Genomic DNA, 17127 nt, shown 5'->3' with positions numbered 1-17127 from the left:
TTGTTCCAAGAGAGTGAAAAAAATGCTAACTACATAGTAAACATAGGCCTTTCTTTAGGCTTTATTGAAGAGAAAAAAAAACTAAGATTACTTAAACAAGGTTATATGGAAGTGAGTGTCTGCTCCTTTAAGGATATCTAGTCAAGGACCTTTTTCAATGAAAAAAACGGGTAATAAGAAAAGGAGAAAGTCATAAACAAGACTATACCAAGGACAGAAACTTGATGACAAATAAGGGAGGCACTTCCAAGAAGACTGTCACGAGTCAAGTGGAAGCTTCAGACAAGCCCTGCCTTAGTCTCTCATTTTGGCAATAGTTTAGATTTAAGGAATCACTCTGGCCTGCAAGTTCTAATGATGGCAGATCCAGGTCTATTTATAAAAATGAATTATTAAACAGATAAGAGATAACAGACAAAAGATCTTAATCAGAATTACTACACAATATAAAATGAAATAACTACTAGTAGATTACAGCATAACATAAAACAGTACACTATATCAAGGTACCTATATTAAAGCTAGCAAAAGAAATAGTATTGATTAGGAGTTGAATGTAACTTACCACTGAAATGACAATAATGTACACAGATTCCTTCATTTAACCCCTGGGGAGTAACGAAACAGGAGAAACTCCACACATTTCCAAGAAAATGTATAGAATATTTCTTCTTTGTGAAAAATTTTTATAGCTTTTATAGTTGAAAAGTGAGGTGTCTGTCAGGCAGAAATCCAGCTTATCTTGCCAGCTCTCACTTCAACAGTAAGATGTTTATTGGCAGTTGGAAGATGCCAGACCAGTGTTAACCCCATGGCACCAAAATAACTCATTACAGACAGCTTGTCCTGCTTCATTTATCTAATCGGTTAACAAGCAACAGATAAGCTCTTGTGGGGGGTGAGATGCCTTGCTACAAAGACCAAACTGGACTTTGCAACTGATAATATCGTAAATCAGGGAGGATTCCGGACACCAGGGTATGAGAGGGTGCAGGAATCTACAAACCCATGTGTCACCCTGAGAATTAAAAGCTTTCTGATGTTTTCATAGTTTTAGTTACTTTCCCATGAAAGTTCTATAAACATAAGTTGTTTATCAAATTCCTTCTAAGAAACGTCTTTTGATGGATGTTTCTCATGACCAATGTGCTTGGGAAGGTGGTAACTTTAATAATAATCCAATCCCTGGTCATTGTCGAAAATCTATAAATACTGGAACCAGAGAATAAAGGCACTGTTTTTTCTCTTCTAACACTGAGAGGTGTTCGTGTAAATCATTTCATGTCCTCTAGCGACAACCATGATGCAAGATGCAGGAGAAAGGGGGAACAAACAGGAACAAAGGTGGAGTAGACAGAAAGGAGTATAAAAGGGGCTGGTCCCATGTAGTGGGGCCTGTCAGCATGCTTGTCTGGCTGAGTACTAAACCTGATCACCAATCAGTCCTTCCTTTTTATACCTTCTTATATATTTTCTTAAATAGCTGAGTAATCTCACTCTCTCTCTTGAGAGACCACCAGCTTATTCACCACCCTTTCACAGAAGTAACAGTGAACACCGTTTATTTCTATCTTTAGCACACTTATATAGCATTTTACAGGGTCCGCAGTCTAAGCAAGTTACCATTGGCTAATGCACATAGGTTTACATTTTTTCTCCTGTACACAAGGATATTGTTTTGCTTTACTCTCTCTTCTGCAGGAAGGTTTCAAGGACTTTAGCCTTTAATATCACAACTTGTTTCAAAGACTGGTTTGTGCAGACAGGCCTTTACTAATATATAAAATATAGCAACAATTCCCCCTTTCTCTTTTTGCACAAACCAGGCTTTGGATGTGACTCATTCTATACTTTTATGAAGACAAAATAACATACAACTGAAAACTATCATCCCAATTAACACTATAAGAAAAGTCCATCCTCCTTCTAGCACAAGAGACCTCAACCATCCAGTGATACCCCAGCTGGCGAACCAACTTCCAATGGGGTCACTATCTTCTTTCAGGGCATGTAACCCATCCTGTAGCTGTTGTAGTTGCTCATGGATGGAAACTGAATGATCAGTAAGATTCAAGCAGCACATGCCTTCAAACTCCTCACAACCATGTCCTTGCGCTAAGAGCAAAAAGTCAATTGCAGCTCGATTTTGTAATACTGCATGACGTACACTACTCACATCGGCTGAAAGCTCACTTAACATTGTGGATGTTAAGTTCAATTCTTCCTTAGTCTAACAAGCGAGCCTTTTTAGAGTGGCTAGGCTTTAATTCATTCAGGCTTCGCTTTGACTGTTTGATGTTTTTCATTTTGCTAGCTACATTCAGCAATTGATGTAAGCTTGGGTAGAACAAAGCAAGTTTCCCAAGATAACAGGGTCTTCTATGTGGACTAGCAGGAATCTAATTCCATGCTCTATCTCCACAGATTAGGAATATGGAACTAGGTAATCGCTTTGGTAATTGTCCTGTGAGATTGCACCACAAATAAAGGCTTCACTTTCAATGGTAGTAACGAGATCAGCTATAGGGTTGACTGCAGCTCAGTGCTACATTACTTTGTTAGAATGACTTTTTGTCGGGGGTTCAAACATTATCCATCCACCTGAGGTATTGGTGGAACCTAACAGATCTGATTCTTCTGAGGGTTGTAACATTGAGAACTTTGGTAATTTTCGCTTGCCAACAGGCTTCAAGTTGTCTTAATGTGAAACCAACAGTGCGATTGCACTCTTGCAACATTGCCAATCGATTCAGTTGAGTCTCATTACTAATTAAACCTTTAAATGCTGGTGGATCCCATTCAGGGACTCCTACAGGACAGGTGCGAAAAGGATCTCCAGGTGTGGCTAGGCTCAAACACATTGACCTTTGGCCAGTTCAATGTGCCAGAGTGACCCATATGTTCTGCCGCTTTTGGATGTTAGTTAGCAGACAGTTGGTCAGGACTATACACATCACAATTACCATAAGCAGTTTGTTCCATGTAAATGACACCATACTTACAAACTCACAGCTGAAACTTCAATCGTTAAATGAACTTTCAAAGATGCTTACACTACCTCTTGAAGGGGGAATAATTATACTTTATACTAACATAACAATTACTACACAGGCTAAACTCTTTGTCTTAAACTATTATCTAACTACCTTTAACACACGTGCTCTGGTATATATGTAGTCTAAGCGTGAAAGCAATTTGCTGAAAGGGTAAACACACAACTACAATTTGCAGTTAAATGGAGTCTCTACAATTCTTAGATCATCTACAGAATGTCTCTAACACGATTCAGTCCTGGAACGTTCACTGCTCCCGTGATGTCAGCTGGCAGTTGATCAGTGACTGAGGGCTTTGATGTTCAAGTTGTTCTTCAGATCCTTCTAAATCTTAAAACAAAGGATACCTGAAAAATTGGTAGAGACACAATATCATAATAACAACATAAAAGTTCTGTTGGTAAACTGTCTGTATAGTGTTCAGACACAACTGTGTCCTGACAGGTCCACTTCTGATCCATGTCTGAAGTACCATGGCTGTGTGGTGACATCTCTGTTCACTGGATCTCGTGTGTTCAGAGGCAGACAGTCTGGTCAGATGGACAGGTGACCTTTCTGAACCTGCCAACAAAACACAGACACTTCTCCCCTTGAAGTTAATGAATTACACTAATCAAATGCTTTTAGGGCATCCATTTCCCCCGTTTTCTTAAAAAAAAATAAAATGAGATGTACTTCTGTTATAAACATCAACATCAACACAAAACCATATACACAATGAATAAGAACTTATACCAGTTAAAAATCAATTAAATCATAAACATTATTAATAACATATGTAATATAAAACTACTATTAATTACTAAAACACTACACCAGCATCCCATAGTTAGCAAACAAACAGAAACAAAAAAAAATCAGTGAAGGATTGGATAACCACCTCTAGAAATGATTTTCCAAGCCCACTTCAAAATTGATCCAGCTGTCATATTAATAGGGTCAAATTGTTGAGTGAAAAAGTGACTCAAATACTCTTTTGGTACAGGAAACATCTGGATCTGTTGACAAACATTCTGTCCAGGTAAAGTCAAGGCTTGGCCAGGGCCTAGGCTTTAAACTGGAAAGATGCCTCTTAACATATTTTTAGAACAAGGTTCTCAATAGTAGCAGCTAGGAGATGCTTACAGCACAGCAAACTGTTAAAATGCATTTGTACAAAGCAAATGATCAGAAGCCTCAGGTACTAGACCAATTAAACCATGCAGCAGTTGGTTTAATCTGAAGCCTCTCCTATGGCAGCTGATCTCCAACAATGATACATCTTCTTAAAATTCTGGAAACACTGAAAAATAAGAAAGCTATAACAAAAACTGCAGAGATTGCAACAACCAATAGAACTCCCGGTGAAGTCCAGGGTGTCACAGACTGCATTCACTTCTATCCACAAGCAGGTGTTCATCAGTGCTCCACCACAGCTGTTTCAGTTGTAGCTGTCTTCATATCTCCAGGAAGACAACTATACTTTGCAATCTAAACAAGTGTCTCCAATAAAACATAAAACAATTTAAATTAAACAATATTTAAACCTAACAATAATTATTTATGACAAAAGGAAATAACAAACTTAACCTTAAAAGAATATCTAAGTTAGAAAACTTAACTTAAAAACATTCAAGCCTAAGCATAATAAAACTCAACTATCCTTAATTCTATTAATACTTAATCTATATTAAATAAAAACATAACTTAATCTTATTCTGTTACTACAAAAAAGCAACTAAAAGTTTGATATATACCTTTTAAACACAATATAACAATAACATGGATTCACTATAGAGATTATAAAAATGTAACAAATCCATCACAATTCTATGTCATCTAGCTTTGAGAATGTTATAAATGCAAAGGCAAATTTGGGTTAAATAAAAGAACAATTTATTATAAAACAATTTTTATAATAAAAATAAACAGAGGAAAAACCACAATAAAATAAACAGCGCAGCGCTGGGTGGACAGGGGTCTATACCCAAAGGTATAGGTGTTCCCAAATCCACGAAGGAGGGTAGACTGTCTGGGGTTTTTATAGGGATTTTGTGTCCTGAGGCCAAATTCCAGGCAGGCACCATTCACCAAGGGTCCTTGATTGTTGGATGAATTGATTTCCTGGCGTTGGAGAATAGAGTCAAATAGACGTCCGGGCAGAGTCTCCTCATATGTAAAGAAGTTCTGAGTGTTCCTTGATTTCATTTTGGTTCAGGCCATCTGGATGGGATGGTTGGATCGGGTTGGAGCTGATGGATATCTCGGCTGGACCTTTTTTCCCTTTGTCTGCCTGATTGCTTCCCCAACAGTGGCCTGCAAGGCGGGGTGTTCAGGTCCGGTGATGAATATCTCGTCTGAGCCCTTCCCTGTCAGCCTGATGGTCCATGTCCTGTTCATTCTTTTCCGTTGATGGGCGCCGGCTAGGATCGTTATCTCTCGAGTGGGAATTCGCGACTAGATCTGGGAAGGACTTGTGGGCCACACTGTACTTTATATTTTATATTATTATTGCTATAAATATATTTATTTAGATCTCTACTGTTATAAATGCAAAGGCAAATTTGGGTTAAATAAAAGAACAATTTATTATAAAACAATTTTTATAAAAAAATAAACAATGAGGAAAAACCACAATAAAACAAACAGCGCAGCGCTGGGTGGACAGGGGTCTATACCCAAAGGTATAGGTGTTCCCAAATCCACGAAGGAGGGTAGACTGTCTGGGGTTTTTATAGGGATTTTGTGTCCTGAGGCTAAATTCCAGGTAGGCACCATTCACCAAGGGTCCTTGATTGTTGGATGAATTGATTTCCTGGCATTGGAGAATAGAGTCAAATAGATGTCCGGGCAGAGTCTCCTCATATGTAAAGAAGTTCTGAGTGTTCTTTGATTTCATTTTCGGTTTGGGCTCTCAGAGTGAAGTATCCAAGTCCGGTGTGGAGTCGACAGATATCTCGGCTGGGCTTCCACTTATTGTCCGGCCTGTTTGCATCTTCAGTTGGGGTTTGCAGGGAGGGGTGCCCAGGTGCGGTGTGGGGTCGATAGCCATCTCGGCCTGGCTCTTTTCTTTGTTTAGCTTAACCGTTCGTGTCCTGCTTTTTCTTTCAGGCTGATGAACGTCGCCTAGGGTCGTTACCGCCTGAATGGGTAGTTACTGCTGGGTTTGGGGAAATTCTTCGGCCACACTATATTTTATATACTTTTTACATTGTTACAAATCTAGTTATATCCTTATTTATTCTTTCACGAATTTTTATCCAAGGTTACATTTATCACATCTACGAATTTTTATAAGTTCATTTATCACAAGAATAACCCACAATAACTGAAAATGTTACTAAAAATACTTATTCATAACAGGAATTTGCCTAGTATATGGTTAAATTGGTTAGGATTTTAAAGTGTAGTTTTTCTAGAGAAAAACCACAACAACATGGGATTTGGCAGGTTGCCATCCAGCTTTTGTAGCACTTTTCAGAAACATTAAGTCCAATTCTTAAACTAAAATCCAAAATCCAAATTGGTATATATGCAGTTATATGTGTTTTATATAACAAAAGGACTCACATTAAAATTACCTTATTAAAATTGTGGAAAAAACAAGCAAATGGATAATATATACTTTAACTTAACTTTGTCTTGTACAGTAAAGTTCTCTTAACTAATTATTTTTTAAACCACAAATCTCTTCTGTAGATAACATTAATTGGAAGGTTTTCCTAGAAGCTGTAAATCACACCATGTTTTAACCTTAAGTTCTAAAACCAATTATTGCAAGGCAACTTCTGTTAAACACTTTTTCTCTCTTTTTTTTTTTTTTTTTAAACTTTCAAAGAACCACAATAATTTCTCCAGTAAAACTCTAAAAACTGCAATTGCATAAACTCATAATTACTTAAAACACAAAATTAACTCTACAATGGTATATAAAAACATTTTGAAAACCCAATAAATCATGACTTTTTAACAAACCGGGTATTATCCGGGTGCTTTTTCTTAGAGAGGGAGCGGGGGGGTGAACTGCCCACCCTGCTGCTGCTGCAGCTCTGCTCTTATCTTTCTTCACATTCTCTACATACTCTCGCAGAGAGGAAAAACGGAGAGAAAGAAAAAAAACCTCACAAAGTTAACTTTAACAAATGCAGTTTTTTCTCTCAATATCTCTTGTTGTTCGCAGATAGAGGAAAAAAGGGCACGATTTTACAAAAGCAGGTGATGTTACACGAAAAGTCTCTCACGGCCAGGTGCTAACAGCGGCGATCATTGCAGCTTATCAGCGTGGCCTTGGAACTTTTCTTGCTTCTACCCCCAGGGTGCCTTTGTTATCTGCTCACCTCAGTGCTCCCCCATGTCCCCCTGGTTCGGGTGGAAACCAGTCTAAATTTGGCTTCTTTTCTTCCAGGGTGGTAAAGATGGAACTTAAATAAGATTGTAGTGTTAAAAGTGACTCCAAAAATGAAGCAAATATTTCTGGATGTATCACATCCTGCCATAACTGAACAGATTCTGTTCGTTGTTTCAGCGTTCGCTGTGGAACTTTTTTTTCTCATTATTTTCTTCTCTTTGACTCTCCCTCCCTCTCTCCATGGGCAGCATAGATAGGGGTGTTTGCACAGCAGTGGGAGATAAAGGCATCTGCTGCTATGACGCAGGTAGAATTACGGGGCTCACAGCCTCAGCATATCTCGCTTTTCTGTTTTTTTAAGGTATTAATTACAATCTGCCAAGTTCAACCGAGAGACACAGTGTCCTTGCTCTTTTCCGTAATTGCCGTTTCCCATATCAGAGCCGATATATCAGTCAGTTCTTGCACCGCAAAAAGCAGTGTGAGCACTGCAAATGCCCATGACAATTAGCCCATATAATGAGCATATCCAGGTCCTTCTCCTGGGCTGCTTCGCCTCGTTTAACGAGGATGCTAAGAAGCAGTTTATCTGCCGCCGCAAATTCCACATCCATGCTAACGGCCCGCGGCAAGGGGAAAGGTTGCAACTCTTCTAGTACGCCCTCGCCTCTCGGTCCCCCCCAGCAGCCTGAATTTCCATGTCCTACCACTCCGCGTCACTTCGCTCAGGCTGCCTATTTGGTACCAATCCAAGGCAGCATCTATCTGCTCTAAGATCCGCTCCACCAACCTCGGTCCAAGGCTCCGTCCCACCATGCGTGGATCCACTGAAGCCCCCCTGCCCTCAGGGTGTCCCGTTCGGAGCGCCAAATATTGAGAAACCGCCCAGCTATTCACCAGTCATCACAGAAGTAATTGTGAATGCTGTTTATTTCTATCTTTAGCACACCTTTTATAGGGTTCTACAGGGTCTGCAGGCAGAGTAAGCTACTACTGGCTAACACACACAGGTTTACTTTTTTTCTCCTACACACAAGGATATTGTTTTGCTTTACTCTCTCTTCTGCATGAAGGTTTCAAGGACTTTAGCCTTTAATATCCCGACTTATTTCAAAGGCTGGTTTGTACATACAGGCCTTTACTAATATATAAAATATATCAACACTTTTCTCTCAAGGACTGTTTTTCTGTAAATAGCTTTGGTATCGCACAGATGTTCTGAGTGTTTTTTCTCTTGTCCCACCAATGGGATGAGAGAGGTGTTGTTCCTTGTACCAATCAGTTTAACCTGTATCGGAACACCTTATAAAAAGGGTTGAAAACCCCGAAATAAAGGCTTTTGCCTCCTTGGAAATAGAACCTCTGCTGATGTGATATTGAACCCTCGTTCCTACTTCGTGTCCTCTAGCGACACTTGGCGGCCCGACGTGGGTATTGCAACAGCGAGAGAGGTAATTCCCCCACCATGCCCTAGAAAAAGGGTTTTTTTTGGTCCAAGTGAGCAGGTTTTTGCCTGCCATTTTTTCTTTTGCTGGAGAATTTCTCCCAGTAAGCTGAAAGCATGTTAATTTCTGCCTTGCCTCCAGAGGATGAGATCATCCTGGAATTATGGACAGATAATCTCCAGACAAATGGACTGGATTTTTCTGAAGCTGATATTAATGCTTTATATTTATGGGGGAAAGAACATGGATTTTTTTCCAACTGCTGCTGATGCACTGTTGAAAAGTTGTTGGCAGAGCTTAGGTGACACCTTGTATCAACTGCTGTTGTCAGGTGAAGGGGAGGAAGCAAAATTGCTTCTCCCCGGAAGAAATTTATGACCATATTAGAGACCGCGAGCTCCAGAGCCGCATCCAGGCAGGTCTCAGAGTCCGGCCCTGAAGGAGGAGACTCGTCTGATCCAGAAGCCGCTCCGCTAGAGCGTGTGGAAAATAAGGTTCACATATTTTTTATAAAAAATTAAAAAAGTTTAATAGAGAGACAATTAGGAGATAGAAATAAAGTAGAATGTACAAATACAGCCGGGTGCCTCAGCATTCAGCCAAGAGAGCACACCTTACTGACAAAGGATTGTCCCTTAAAAACAGAACCCTATTACATATTCATATATTTTCATACATGATTCAAACATTCATTTTAAGTTTTAGATGTTCCTTTGTTTAGCTTCAACTCGCCCCCTCCCCAATAGATCAATCTCCTGGCTTTGTTGAGTCTCACATTCCCTGATAGCAGAGGTTCAATAAATGCCTCCCTTGGAGCCCTGGTCACCGCTGTCTTCATCTGGATAAGATAATCCAGGAATGCAGGGGGAGTTTCTGACTATCTTTTTCAGTCTCTGGGTTATATAAACAAAAGTAGTTTTTGTTTTAATACCATGCTACAGCCTAACATATATATGTATTATAGCGGATTGCAACATTATACCACTATTTCTAAGTTTTATCAATAACAAAAACAAAAGAAACTATATTAATACAGCAAAGTTTTCTAACATTATACATATAGCATTCATTTTAATATTTGCGAAAAGCCAATAATATAATAATCACTTATAACAAGCGTGATTCACGGGAGACGGCATCAGACTTGGACCAGGACAGCCTGGAGGGAATCTTTTCTCCAACCCCATCCCTCGGGAAACTGCGGGTTGGAGGGGAACAAATCATCCCCCACGCATTGCCTGCGGTGGAGGGAGAAAGGACCCCAGCGGCTCCTGTTCCGCTGGCAGTGGCGGCGGGACCACTGAGGCCGCTCTCCGTGGTTTGTATGAACTGTGGTGTCGCTGCGTTGATTCCATTCCCACAGCCAAACACCGCGGGCATTGGGACCAGTGGTATTTCCTCTGCTCCCGAGCCGCGGCTTGAAAAAGGTCCAACCGCACCTGCGCAGTCGACGGCCGAGGCGACAGCCGGTGCGATCGGGCAGTTAATAAATCTAACGTCCATGGGGGATGGGGCAGTTCTGCTTCGCCCCGTGCGGGCTGGGTCACTGCTGCCTTCCGTGTGGCCCCTTCGCGTGGGGGGGGGGCCGGCGGCGCGGGCCCGAGCGGGAGGGGCGGGGGCGGCCCCACCCGCCGCAGCCGCAGGGGTCGACGGGATTGGCTCCGCTCCCAGCGCAGGCAGGGGCGCCGGCACCGCCGCTGCTGCCGCGATCACCCCGGAAGCTCGGCTGGTGCTGCGGTCCCCTGCACCCTCTCCCCCGCCTTGGGGGGGGGGGGGGGGTGGGGGTGGGGAACACAAGCGGCACTGCGGCTGCCGCTGCGGCTGGCACGGGTCCTTTGTTGGGGCTGGGTTCCTCCGCGCCCCCCCCCAGCCGGCGCGGTGGCGGCTGTGGGCGGCGGGGGTGGCGCCACACACGTGGGTGGTGCTGGGGCTCCTTTGAGTTTGTCAGCTCTCCCGGCGCTGGTGCCAGCAGCGGCGGGTGGGGGTGGGAGCGGATCTCTGTCAGCGCCGCTCCCTCCCTCCCACGCACAGGGTTTGGACGGATTGCTTAGGTCTGTAACAGACCCGGCGGGGGCTGCCCCAGATCCGGTGGCTGGCGCCGCCGGGGGCACCCCCCCAGCTGCTGCTGGTCTCGGAGCAGCTGCGTCTGAGCTTACCCTATTTACAATAGGGGATCGCAGCGACACTGCCGCTTCGAGGCGAGTGTCTTCTCGGAGTGGAGGACACGGAGAGGGTCCCCATTCAAGCGCCCACTGGACACTCCCACCGTGTCAGGTCACAGTTCGTCCCAGAGATCCAAGACGTTTTTGGGACGAGGTCAAAGAAAAAGCCTTGCAGATGGGAGACTGGGATCTCCTTGAGCATTTTAGGGGAACTGGAGATAATCTTCCTGACTTTACAGATGCTTGGAAGAACAGACAATCTGGTACAGGAGAGGTAAACTCCAGGCAGATGCCCGTCTCTGCTCCTGTGACATCTATGGGGCAGGATCCAAGAGATGCTGAGACCTCGCAAGGAGGTCTCCAGGCTTTCCCTGTGGTTAAAGGAAACCCTCAAACAGGGCAGCCTAACACGCATCAGATTATATCCTTTAAAGCTGTGTTGGACATTAGAGACAAGGTGGCTAGATATGGTCTAGGGTCCCTAGACGTAATGCAGATGATTCGAGTCATCAACTCTGAGACACTAGTACCATATGACATTAGGCACCTTGCTCAGATGTTATTTCAGCCTGTCCAGCTTGAAGTCTTTGAAGACAATTGGAGGCAGCTGGCCATGAAAGTAGCTGCACGTAATAGTCAATTGTCTCACCAAGACCCCAGGTATAGGGTTGGAGGTGATCTGTTGACAGGGGTTGGAAATTTTTCTAACCCTGATTTCCAGGTTACCTTCCACCCACAGATGCTGGATCAGTGCCAGAAGACAGGCATTGCAGCTCTGATTAAAACTATAGTTAGCAGCTCCAAAACAGAGGTTCGTCACTATAGTCCAAGGGACTAAGCAACCTTATTTGCAGTTTGATGAAAAACTCTCTGCATCTTTGGAGAAGCAGGTGGACAATCCTGACGTGAGAAAGCTACTGGTCAGACAGCTTGCAAGAAGCAATGCTAGTGATAACTGTAGGAGGGTGATAGAGGCCCTCTCAGGTGATCCATCCTTAGCTGACATGGTCCAGGCTTGTGCTAATAAAGGCACCACAGATTATAAGATGTCTGCTTTGGTTACTGCTTTATCAGGGTCCTCAAAAAGGCCAAAGGGTAACCAGCAGGAGCAGGTGACAGCACAAGCCACTGAAAAGCAGGCGAAACAGAAGCAAAAAGGGAAAACTCCCTTGCTTCTGTGCGGTCGGAAAGCCAAACCACGTTGCAGAGGCTTGCACAGCAAAACTAGATGCTAAAGGCCAGCCTTTGCCAAGTTTGGGAAACGCAAAGCTGAGCACTTCGGGGAAACACGTGAAGACATAAGCCTTTCCCCAGGTCCTGAAGCTGATGCAGGTCTGCTCAGCCAGCTTGTGGCCAGCACCCGTGGCTCAGCCAGACTTGATGTCTGCACAGCAGCAGCAGTAGTCTTGAACTCTTGCAAAGTGCATAGAGTTCCTTTGGATGCCTTTGGACCCTTGGGGGAGGGTAAGAGTGCTCTCCTAATGGGAAGGTCAAGTGCCACACTCCAGGGTAGCATTGTGCATCCGGGACTTATTGATGCTTATTATTTGGGACAGATTTGTGCTATGGTTTCCACTCCAACTCCTCCTGTCACTATCCCCAAGAAGATGCGCATTGCTCAACTTGTGCCTTTCAAGTCTTCAGTTTCTAGGGCTGCGAACCGGTGTTGGGCAGACGGCTGCTTTGGATCGACTGGACCACCTCAGGTGCACTGGACTGCAATCCTGACTGACAAACGTCCTGAGATGTGGTGTACCCTCTGCCTCCCTGGTGCCACGCCGCCAGAGATTCACCTACAAGGTCTGATCAACACAGGTGCCAACGTAACCATCCTGTCCTCCTCTCCGTGGCCTCCGCAGTGGCCTCTGGATCCTGTGGAGTTGCCCGTCACAGGATCGGGTGGAAAGGCACAATGTTTTGTCAGCCAGCAACCGGTGCTGATCACAAACTCAGAGGGACAGTCTGCTATGGTTTGGCCTTATGTCACCATAGCTATTGCTAACCTCTGGGGGCGGGATGTACTGTAGGCTTGGGGGGTTCGAGTCGGGATCATAATTGATGAGGCACATAGTGCCCCATGCTTCCTTTACGGGGGCAGGGAGACAAACCCATCTGGGAAAACCAGTGGTGTCTCTAGAGGACACGGAATGATTCACACAAACACGTCTCAGTGGTGTGATGGAAAAAAGAAGCTTTATTTTTCCGACTTCAGTATTTATAGATTCTAGACAATGACCGGGATTGGATAATTAAGGTACCACCTGTTGTGGTTTTAAAGCAGCAACTAAAAAATCACTGGAAAACTTACTTATTTCTTGCTGTGAGATATGGATTCGAACAAGAGCAAAACAGGCTTAAAACTTAAAAGGAATAAAGAAAGTTTATTAACAAAACTACAAGAATAAGAAAACCAGAATAAAACTTCCAGAAAACTCTTTTCTCCCCCACTACTCAACTGTTTCCTTGTTTACATGACAACATACAGACAAAAAACTTTGGTGTTTAAAACAGTCTCAATTCTTGCTAGAGTCTTCTCATCAGTTTTTGTAGAGAAACAGAAGTCCTCTTCTGCTAATCTATGGAGTTTTCTCACAAGAAAACTAATTTTCTTCATAGCTTCCTACTTCTCTGATGCCAGCTGCCCGAAAATCTGTCATCAGTTGTCTCTTCCCATTTCACATCACTCTGAAGTGTGTTATGGGTCAAATGAGTCTAGGGATGTCATTTTTAAGGATGAGTTATTCAAAGGCAAAAGTTCTCTTTAGCTGTCTCTGTGAGCCCCCCTGGAACCAGAAGTTTTTTCTTTGCTTCTACAAAGCTACAAATCTTCAACTATTACTTCTCTCCCCTCTGTTCCAGCACCTCACTGTATCACAACTACTTCACTTTTTGCTCAAAATCTACATTTTGAACACTCCATTCCTCCCAATATACTCTGTCATGAATTAAAGAAGTTTTTTTCAGAACACTATTGTCCATTTCCATAGCTTTAACAGAAAAGTATTTCAGCATATTAAAGCATCTCCTTATTCTCTACTTTTTCTGAAGCTTAATTCCTTTCTTCACTGTTTCTGATAGTTTATAAAGTCTCTTTACATGTTGATTACTCTCTCTTTCTCTCTCTGGAAAAAAGGATTAATCTGCAAGTCTCATTTGGGTAATAAAAGGGTTAAAATCTTGCCCAGGCTTTGTAAATAGTTCTGTGATCTCTGCCGGAACAGCGGCTGGAGCTGTCTGCAATAGAAGATTCTTCATGGCTGCTCTGGAGAGTGTAGTTACTGTCTCAGCCCGCTGCAGGTCAAAAGCTTCTTTTCTCTCTCTACTCGGCAGTCTCTGGTGAATTCAGTCACGGCAAAAAAACTGCAGTTGAGCCAAGGACTGGCCTGGCCCAACCAGAGCCCGGGAAAAGCTCCGCAGGCCCCATCTCCTGGCTGGGAGCTGCGGCAGGCCCAGCCCAGCCCCTGCCCGGGCCGCATAGCCTGGGCAGGGGAACTGGAGGCCAGCTGGAGCTCTGTTACCTTTCACAGCCAAGAAACAAAGAGACAAAGAAATTTCCAGGCTTAAGTCTTAAGGTGGTGTTCACAGGTTGATCTCACTTTTCAATAGTCAAAACTGCTGTCAATTCTTAGAAATAGCCAGTTGTTAGCTAAGAGAAAAACTCCCATCAGCCTCCAGCAGTTTTAACTTCTTTAGGTGTTTCTTTTTGTTTTCTTAAATGCCAATCTATCACACACCTTCCCAATCACACTGGTCATGCAAAACATCCATAAAAAGGCGTTTCTTAGAAGGAATGTATAAATGTCGCCCTGAGAATCAGGCCCTCAATATTGTTTCTCTACATGTTCTAGCCACTTTCCCAGGAAAGTAACTAGAAACATAGGTGTTTATACATTCCATTAAAGATATGCCTTTTGATGGACATCTCTCACGGTCAGTGCGGTTGGGAAGGTGTTATAACCTGACTATCCAATCCCTGGTCGTGGTCAGAAACTTATAAATACTGAAAGAAAAAATAAAGTTTGCTCTTGCTTTCACCACACCTCGAACTGCATCCGTGTGACTCATTTCGTGTCCAACAGCGACATCTGGTGACGCCGACGTGTGTTGCAGGTGACGGTTGCAGGGTACTGTCTAGCCCTGGGGCCATGGCTGCTTTTGGGTTTTCTCCTACGGAAGCCTTGGTTGTGGGGGTTTGGCGTGCTGTTTTTGATCCGAAACGGATTGATGTTTCGGATGCTGACTTTCAGCGGTTGTATGCTTATGGGAGAGCTGAAGGTTTATTTCCTGTGGTTGAGGTGGTTTTTTCAAAGCTGGCTTGGGACACATTAGGTGATTCCCTGATCGGGGTGATGTCTGTGGCTTACGATCGCCACCTGGCCCAGCTGCTGATGATCTGGCGGCAGTGTGACCATGCTCTGAACAGCTGCGCGGCCTCTTCTGCCGGATCGGTAGCCGCTTTCTCTGACCTGGATGAGAGGGACGGCTCTGACTTCAGTTGTGGGAGCGGGGCAGGGCTCTCCCTCTCCCCCTGTGACGCGGAGCCGGGGGCAGCTGTGTCTCAGGTTTCGAGGTCGGCCCCTGGCGGGTTGGATCCCGGCCAGCAGGCTGTCGGGCGCGCCGCAGAGCCAGTGGGCGTGACCCCGCCTCTCCCGGTGCCCCGGCCACGTAAGCCTGGGGCGGGGTCGCCTCCTTTGTATGCCTTCCCGGTGCAGGCCAACAGGGAGCTGCCTGAACGGGGGGCGGAGCCAACCCTGGGGGAGGCGTTGGGGACGGTCCCATGTCCCTGTTGCGGATGGGCTGTGCCCTACCCCGCAGTGGGGGTCAGGATGGGCCCAGGCTCCGCGCCGGTGGTGGCGCATGCGCACTCTGTTCCAATAAAGGAGGGCCCGGCGCCGCTCTGCGCAGAGCGGCCGGCGCCGATTCTTGGGTTTTGTGCCCCCAAGGAGACGCTGTTAGGGGCGATTCTGAGCGCTGCTCCTCCCGTGCCGGATTTGTGGGGCGTGGGGACGGGTACTGCGACTGGTGAAGATGCCAGGCCAGCTTCTGCCGGCTCCATGGTGCGGGTTTCCCCTCCTGCGAGCCCAGGATGACCCCTGGCAGCGGAGCGGGACGGTGCCGCGGCTCCGTGGGCCGTGCCTCTACCTGCACCTTGGACCCCCCTTCGCTGGAGGCGAGCCGTGCCGAGCTGGCTCCACCCCACCCCGCCTCGGGTTCCTGGGCGTTGCCCGTGCCTGTGGCTGGAGAGGAAACGTCCCTGCCACCTCCTGCGGCTGCGGTGGATCAGGGTTCTGCGCTGTTTACTGTTGGCTCGGGTGGTGATGCTTCGAGGGCGAAGCCAGTGGCCTCCATGGGCAAGGGGTCCCGGGCTGCTGGAGCTTCTTCAGCTGGCCTGTGGACTCTGCCCCCCTGCCAGATGACTGTGCGGCCGCGGGATCAGGCACGATTTTGGGGCGCTGTGAGGGCTAAGGCTGACGAGGTAGCTGGCTGTGATTCTGAGCACAGCCCCCTAGACAGAAGGGATGGCTCCTCGGGTTCTGCTGGTGTTGCGACGGCTGTGGCGCCGGACGCTGTTGTGGGGTCTTCCTGCCAGGTGCCTGGCCCTGTCTCACGGGACTCTGTGAGATAGGATGTAACAAGCGAGGCCGCTCCTCTGGATGAGTATCAGGCATTCCCTGTGCTTCAGGATGTGGCTCAGAGGACTCATCAGCTGTTATCCTGGAAGGCCTTGGCGGATCTCCGGGAGACAGCTGAGAAACATGGGTTAGGGTCGAATGAGGTTATGCAGGCTCTTCGGGGCTTTGTAAATGGTATCCTGGTACCTTATGATATCCGGAGTATGGCCTGTGTTCTTTTTCAGCCAGTGGAGTATGGCATTTTCGAGGCGGAATGGGCTCAGCCTGTCAAGTGGTGCAGCAGAATACTGCCTTGGGTGAGTGGGATCCCAGGCGGGTGATAGGCTCTGATGCTCTGCTGGATAAGGACGGCTTTGCTGACAGTAAGCAGCTTGGCCTTGACCCTATTGTGCTTGAGCAATGCAAGGAGACAGGCATGGCGGCATTGGTGTAGGCCATAGAACTGGCTGCCCCGAAGGAGCCTTTTGCGACTGTTGTTCAGCGGGCTGATGAGTCTTTTCTGCATTT

The 17127-nt window shown here is 45.4% G+C and overlaps 2 pseudogenes; one reads left to right on the top strand and one right to left on the bottom strand.

Moving 5' to 3' along the window:
- Positions 1-597: 597 nt before the first annotated feature.
- LOC148183367 (uncharacterized) overlaps positions 598-17127 on the bottom strand; it is a 70338-nt pseudogene continuing 53808 nt past the window's right edge.
- On the top strand, positions 11478-12222 carry LOC148183368 (endogenous retrovirus group K member 8 Gag polyprotein-like; annotated as a pseudogene).

This window comes from Pseudopodoces humilis, chromosome 12 (genome assembly GCF_049639895.1).
Source record: "Pseudopodoces humilis isolate 2021_Gansu_Grassland_sample_001 chromosome 12, ASM4963989v1, whole genome shotgun sequence".
Lineage (NCBI taxonomy): Eukaryota > Metazoa > Chordata > Aves > Passeriformes > Paridae > Pseudopodoces > Pseudopodoces humilis.
Note: the sequence above shows the minus strand (reverse complement) of the source record. Positions and strands in the feature narration are given on the sequence as shown.